Raw genomic sequence first — 7,996 nt, 5'->3', positions numbered from 1 at the left:
AATCATGAAATGTGCCATGATTCTCTGGTTTGTTGATGATCAGAAAATATTAACCTATTTCTGCTTTGATTATGCTAGATCCCAGTATGGACCCATCCACTATAATTATTAAAAGTGTGAACTTGACTTACGAAAGGAAGGAATGAAAGTGGTTCTTTTTTGTTTTTTTTGACACAATAGCACTGAGAGGAAAACAGAATAAAGAACAGAAGAGTCTCATATGTGAAAATTGCATATTCATTATAGTTTTCCACCAGTGAGACACTTGGAAATGATTAATTTTTGAATATATTAATTGGAATGATTCTCACCCAGAATGAGAATGCCAATGGCATATAGGATTTTGTCAACCATTAAAACATAGACCTAAAATATCAAGTATTGTTATGAAGAAGAGGAATCATTTGAGGGAATGATCATTTCTTAAGCATTCTAGAGAAAAATATGATCTATATATATATATATATGTGTGTGTGTGTATATATAGTAAAAGATAATTTTTACTCTGGCATCAGCAGTTTCTTGAATTCTCTTCATGTAAAATAAGATGCATTCCTGGTTCTGATTTAGTGCTTTGGATTCTAAATGATATTTAAGGACAAGTTTTGAGCTGGAGTTCACGTGAGGAAAAAATCAGACGTGAAAAATTCATTTGAAAATTTATAGGATCTACTTTGATATTTAGGAGGGTATATTTTAAAGAACAGATTGTTTTGGAAAATAGTAAGCAATGGACTTAAGGTCATCTTCTCTAAATACTTTATGTATAGTTACTTCTTAAATGGGAGAACCAATAAATCTCTCTCAGTGACAGGTTCTCTATTAAAGTTTCGGAGCTACTGGTATCAACTGGGGAGGAATTAATTTTTTAGTGTTTCTCAGTAAAGGTTTAGTAGATCAGTGATCATATCTGATTATTTTCCACTTAAAAAGCCTATCCAAGATTTAATCAGCAGCTACGGCAACATGCTAATATCTTCATATTGCCGTAGTCATCATATTTAGAAATACCAAGAACTGTTCTGTTTGTATGTCTGCTATGTATGTGTATTATGTGATATTATATATATATATATATATGTGATATATGTATATATATATATATGAAATATGTACATATATTTTTCTTTCCAAAACAATTTGTCTTTCGAAGGAAAACCTTTGCTTTTATTTTCTAGGACTTCATTATCTATGCTTAACCTGACATTTTCCAGATTGAAGATACTAATTTTGTCTTTTTCAACCATCTGTGTTAATTTTTGTGCTAGAACCATCATTTATCACTTTATCCTAATTAAATCTAACATTCATATCATTTAGCACTTCTAATAACTCCTTCCTTTGAATCTTCTTCACTGTCAGCTTGTATCTTTGCCTTAAGTGCTTAAAGATCTGTGTTTTAAAGACAGATGACCCTATGTCAGGTGCAGAAATCTCCCTCACACAGCTTTTTCTTTAAGCTGCCATTTACACTTAGATTCTGTATTCCCTTTGGTACATATAGCATTACTTTTGGAGTCTTTACTTGAATATCTCAATATACTCTATATGTCTTTTACATAACCCCAATTTTTAGTTTGGCCTGGTTCTTTTTGTTCCTCTTCAATAAACTTTAATTCATTTACTGCTATTAGAGTTGTCAAACTTCATTTAGCCTTCCAAAATTCTGAGTCTAAACTTATTTTTTTAATTTGCTGCTTTATATAATATTTTTCTTAGAGAAGGGAATGTGGGTTAGTTATTTTACTCAATTGGTTCCAGATATATTAACAAAAAGCAAGAATAACTTCTTTTGTGTTTTGCATATCTAGAATTGTACCATCTATTTGTTCTAATATACAAAGATTAACTATGCCATCTCCATTTTCAACTAATTTTTTCAAGTTTATGTAAAGTTACTTCTCAAGTGGAAGAACCAATGAAGTTTTGACAGAAGATATTGATGCTTTGTTTACCTTATTTGCAACCATGCCCACTTAGTTGGAAAAGGTTACTTTCCCAGAAGCTTAGTACAGTTGTATTATATTTCGGGAAAATTACACAGGTGAGAATTAGGTGTGCTCTCTTGACCTATGGGAGTTCAGCATGGAAGAATTAGAAGCAGAGTGGGGACTTCATGGAGTATCCTTCCATGGCTACTACTGACTATTTTTTGATGTAGTCACATTTGTTTCAGTGAATCGTATTGCCTAGTCTTACCATTTTGCAGCTTGAGTAAGGTAATACTTTTAGGAAGATGCACTTATCACTCCTTAGATGACTAAGTTCCTGACCACCTAAGCTATCACTTATGAGCTCTTCAAAACATTTTGAACCTTTAATTTTCAAATTAAACCCTTGAGTCTGTCACTACCATTTGTCTTTATGTGGTAGATGAGCTGGCTATGAGGGCTGCAGGGAAGGAGTTGTAGAGAACATTAATTAGAAATAAAGTCCTCCTACCTCACCTCACTAATCTTCTACTGTAACCCGATCGATGCATTTCATTCCTCTAATGCCAATCTATGCCTCAATTTTGTCTATTTTGCTGCTAACTACCTGCCTACATCTTACTTCTGGCCTGGAATTCCAACCCCCTTCATATACAACCGACCACCACTTTCCCCACATTCAAAATATCATCTCCTACTTTGTCTTCTGCACCATTTGGATTTGTGCCCTTGAAGCTCTTAATATTCACCTCACCCTCACATTTTTATAAAAATCCACAATTTAACATCTATCTCCCCCTTCATGATGAGAATAACTTGAGTAGGGAACATGTCTCCCAACTGCATTGTGTTGTACTCTCCCAAGTGCTCAGTACAGTACTCCACACACATGGTAAGGACTCGGTAAATACCACTGATATTGACTTAGTTACATTATTCACCATATTCATACCATGGAAATGGATCATTGATGATTTTTAGGTAATTATGGCAGACCTATTTGTAGTTTCAGGTGTGGCCCCATGTTTCAGCTTCTTTGAATGTCAGTAATATGCTAATATTTTTGCCTGTGAAATTCTCACTGGCACACATGGGTATGCCATTTTGGGGAAGATGCATTCATTTGTGAATAATGAAAGAAATAATGGTTTTTACTATTTACATTTTTCCAATAATCGGATCCTTGTGGATTTACCTTCAAAGTAACAACTTGAGAATTGTCTTGGGAACTCAGCTGAGGAAGGCAATGAAGACCAAAAACAGGAGAAAGAAACTGGAGCAGTGTAAATCTTGACTCTCAGGGAACTGCAAAGCCGATAACAGTATGACTGTTCAGCTCCCCAGTGGCACACCCAAACAAGAAAGCCATTAACATACCATTTTGGAGGATATTTTATTAAAAACAGAAAAATAGCTCAAGGGAAACTAAGAGGGCCGTTTCCACATGCAACATTAAATTTTTGAAATTACTCACCCATGTAAAAGTAATGAAAGCTCATAGGGGAAATGTGAAATCCCAGGTGAACCACTTAAGCACAAGCTCTAAAAGTAGAGAAATCAACAGAGTCACAACTTTGGGAGGCCCACCTCCACTCAAATATAAAGCCATTTTTAAGAGTAATAACAGGTGAAGAACACTCTTTGACTTTCAAACTGAGTCGTGATACATTATGGGTCAAAGTAAGAAATAGTGGCTAGTTGAAAAGATGGAGAAAACATCATCTTATCTTGAATTAGCTAGATAATTCTGTTCAAATAGATCCACCTGTAGTTAAGACAAAGTAATATCAACCTGAAATGATGAAACATCTCTTAAATTCATAATTGTTATACAGACGGTTATGTAGACCCACCAAATAGACCCCTCCTACCTTACCTCACTGATCTCCCATTACAACTCAGCTTGCCTATTTCACTCCTCTATTGCCAGCTTGTTCCCTGTGCCTCAGCCTCATATATCTTGCTGCTGACCCCTTTCCCACATCCTTCCTTGGGCCTGGAACTTTTTCCCCAGCCCATATATGCCAGACAATGACTCTCCCCATCTTGGAGAAGCAGCGTGGCTCAGTGGAAAGAGCATGGGCTTTGGAGTCAGGCCTCATGAGTTCGAATCCCAGCTCTGCCACTTGTCAGCTGTGTGACTGTGGGCAAGTCACTTAACTTCTCTGTGCCTCAGTTCCCTCATCTGTAAAATGGGGATTAAGACTGTGAGCCCCACGTGGGACAACCTGATTCCCCTATGTCTACCCCAGCGCTTAGAACAGTGCTTGGCACATAGTAAGCGCTTAACAAATACCAACATTTATTTTATTTATTCAAAGCTGTATTAAGATCACATCTCATCCAAGAGTCCTGCCCCGATAAAATCCTCTTTTCCCCATCTCCCTCTCTGCATTGCTTATGCACTTGGATCTGTCCTCGTTGGCTATTTGCCCCACCCTCAACCCCACAGCATTTATAGATTTTATCCATGATGTTACTTTGAAAATTATATTTTGCCTCAGCCAATCTTTTGGTGGCATTTCCATTTGTCTTGATAGTATACACACTCCTATCAATGTGTTCTTTAACTTCCCTCTTTGATTTGTTGCTGCTATGTTTTTAATGAGTGTTCACTTGGTTCAGTGCACTGTGAGTGCTTGGAAAGAGTTACAAAACAAAGAACTGATATATTTCCTGCCCATAAGGAATTGACACTTTGATTTTCCTTGTAAGCCTTTGATGGATGCTATTTGGTCCTAATAATATTAACTGTTGAGCACTTAATATATGCTAAACATTAGGAAAGTTGCAGAATAATCAGATCAGACACAGTGCCTTTCCCACTCAGGGTTCACTGTCCGTTGGGGAGGGTGAACAGATTCTCTTCGAAACATGGGTTTTTGTTCCATGTATTTTCCTTTGGCTTTTAATATGGTGATCCTTCCAAATCCTACTAACTAGTAAACCAGGGTCACAGTTTATCAAAGGCACTTTTTCTAATAGTTAAAATCCTTGGGTCTTTTTCCACCTCTCCTATAGCAAGAATATGACCATTAACTGCATTTTTTGACTATATTTGTTCCACCTATTCCTCCTGCTCCAGTCCTGCCCATGGCTCATAATTAAAATCATTATTACTCTTTTTGATCAGTTCTAAGGCATCAGCAAATAGTCTATTTATTTTTTTTTACAAAAATGACTTTCATTGAGTTTATTACATAGGCGTTTTCAAGTTCAGTCAAAGCATTTAATTCACTATGCATCGTTTCTCCAAACCACTCTCATGTTTCTCCTTAGTGTACTGAAGAAAAAGTTCTAGGTGCCTTATATTTACCATTTCACATTTTCCTGAGAAGCAGCGTGGCTCAGTGAGAAGCAGCGTGGCTCAGTGGAAGGAGCCTGGGCTTTGGAGTCAGAGCTCATGAGTTCGAATCCCAGCTCTGCCACCTGTCAGCTGTGTGACTGTGGGCAAGTCACTTAACTTCTCTGTGCCTCAGTTACCTCATCTGTCAAATGGGGATTGAGACTGTGAGCCCCCCGTGGGACAACCTGATTCCCTCGTGTCTACCCCAGCGCTTAGAACAGTGCTCTGCACATAGTAAGCGCTTAACAAATACCAACATTATTATTATTATTAAAATGAGGATGAATACTGTTAGCCCCACGTGGGACAACCTGATTCCCCTGTGTCTACCCCAGTGCTTAGAACAGTGCTCTGCACATAGTAAGCGCTTAACAAATACCAATATTCATTTATTTTTCTCCATCCTTCAGCCATAAAGGCAGGAGAAATATCTCCCTTTTCAATCAATCATATTTTTTTGAGTGCCTACTGTATGCAGAGCACTGTTCTATGTACTTGGGAGAGTAATATGTAACAGAGTTGGTGAACACATTCCCTGCCGCCATAGTCCTTATCTTTACCTTTCCCCTTCCTTCAGACTGGGCTTATGCACACATACAGGAGAGATTCATTAGGAAAATAGCCAGAAATACTGCTTTGGAAATGATACAGTGATGTCTACCCACTACAGAACTAGCAAAATCACTGGTGAGGAAGCATGATTTCCACTCTGATACCCAGAACCTACCATTTTCAGACTTAGGAACCAATTCAAGGCCACTCAATTCAAGACTGTCCTCTGCCCTTTGTTAAAGACTGGAAAAAGATTGATAGAATACTTAAAATAAAATAGCAATTTCTTAAGGTAGTGTTCTGTATTTGAATATACTAAATATAAAATTTATCTTTAACTCATCCACTTCACATTTCAGTTTGATTTTATTATAGTTGAATATGTGAAATTTAATAGAATGAAATCCAATTTTCTAAACTAAGGAAACCTCATTTGTTTTCTTAGTTACGTGTTAGAGATGACAAATTAAAGGGAAACTACAAATATTTTACAATGTATACAGTTTTAAGAATAATTTTATTTTAATAAATGGCCCTAAGGCACTTTGCAAAGTTAGAACAGAATGAGCATTTTAGTGATGTAGAATGCATTCCCTATAAGTAACAATAATACAGTACTGCCTTTCCTTCTGTTAATAGCATGTGATTTCAAGACATTGGTGGAAAAGCTAATAATAATTACATAAACTTAATCCTTATTAAAGAACACCTCACTAATTACTCCAGAAGGAACCTGACAGGAAGCAATGTGAGGGTTTGTGTGATGCTGCAACAAAAGCCACAAGCACTACATTTAATTCCATCACACAGATTCTCAGTCCAGAAGTCTTCATTTCTGAATTTAGCCTGGTTCATCATTCCTGATGGTAAACTCTATCACCACCATCAACCCCCTAAAATTTTATAAATTGATTCAGAATGCTTGAATTGCGATTTCTTGGAGATGGGGAGTGTGGGGGGAGGGGAGATGGGAATCTAGGAAGAATAATTTGATTCTCCATGTTTCTTCTTATGAAAGAAATTCTATTTTTAAATCCTGACCTGACTAGAAAGAATTGCACAGGTAGTTCCACACAAATATCATACAAATACATTGGATCATGTAAGGACCATTCTTTGCCCTGGTGTTTTCCTCCCTAACTCCCACAGAGTCTTTTGCTATTTAAATTTCATACTCTTGGTGTTATAGTCATCTAAAGAAGCCCCACTACTTTCCTGCTGTGTCACCTTGGGCAAGCCACTTCTCTTTGACTCAGTTCACCTATATGCAAAATGGGGATTCAATACTTGCTCTTCTTATTTAGAGTGTGGGCTCCATGTGGGACTTAAAAAAAATATTACTGCTATTTTTTTAAGTGTTTACTTGTCAAGCACTTTTTTTAAGTGTTGTGGGTAGATGTAAATTAATAAGTTGGACAAAGTCCCTGGCCCTCTTGGGGCTCCCAAATTAATAATTTGGATGAAGTACCCCAGCACTTGGTACAGGGCTTGGCCCTTAACAAATATTATTATTAGTATTATTATTATGATGAATCTCTGCTCCAAGTTAGTCCCCACATTTTTGACTTTTCATGCCTGGCTGATGGCCTTTGCAGGTGTCTCCCAACTCTTCACTGCTCTGCAACATCACCTGTGGTTTGGTATCTTTAAAGTGTTTTCTCTGTTAATTATGTTTACATTTGCCCATTTCAACTCAGCTTTTTTTAGATCCTCCTGCCATATTTCTCCCATCAAAGATGTGGTAAGGCCAGGAATTACCAGAATTGATCTTGGCAGTCTGACTGCACCCCATTTTTTGATCACGTTTGGGGACACTGTGACATACTGCACAGAGTTATCATTGAAACTGTTCGTGAAATATGATGTCTAGTAGTTTCAATTTTCAGTCTTAAATCAAGTTGGATACTATAACTGCCATATATAACTCTCCTCTAGACTGTAAACTCTCTGATGGCAGTTAATGTGTCTACCAACACTGTTATATTGTACTCTCCCAAGGGTTTAGTACAGTGCTCTGCATGCAGTAAGAGCCCAATAAATATGACTGATTGATTCTCATGAGTCTGGATCACTCAGTCAGTACTGGCTTTATGTTGGTATCTGCTTGGAAGCATGGCCTCAGAATTATTTAAAAATTGGTTATAAAGGATGGGAAATTACTCCTCAG

The sequence above is a fragment of the Ornithorhynchus anatinus genome, chromosome 17, assembly GCF_004115215.2.
Source record: "Ornithorhynchus anatinus isolate Pmale09 chromosome 17, mOrnAna1.pri.v4, whole genome shotgun sequence".
Lineage (NCBI taxonomy): Eukaryota > Metazoa > Chordata > Mammalia > Monotremata > Ornithorhynchidae > Ornithorhynchus > Ornithorhynchus anatinus.
The sequence above is the reverse complement of the archived record's forward strand: the minus strand, read 5'-3'. Positions refer to the sequence as shown.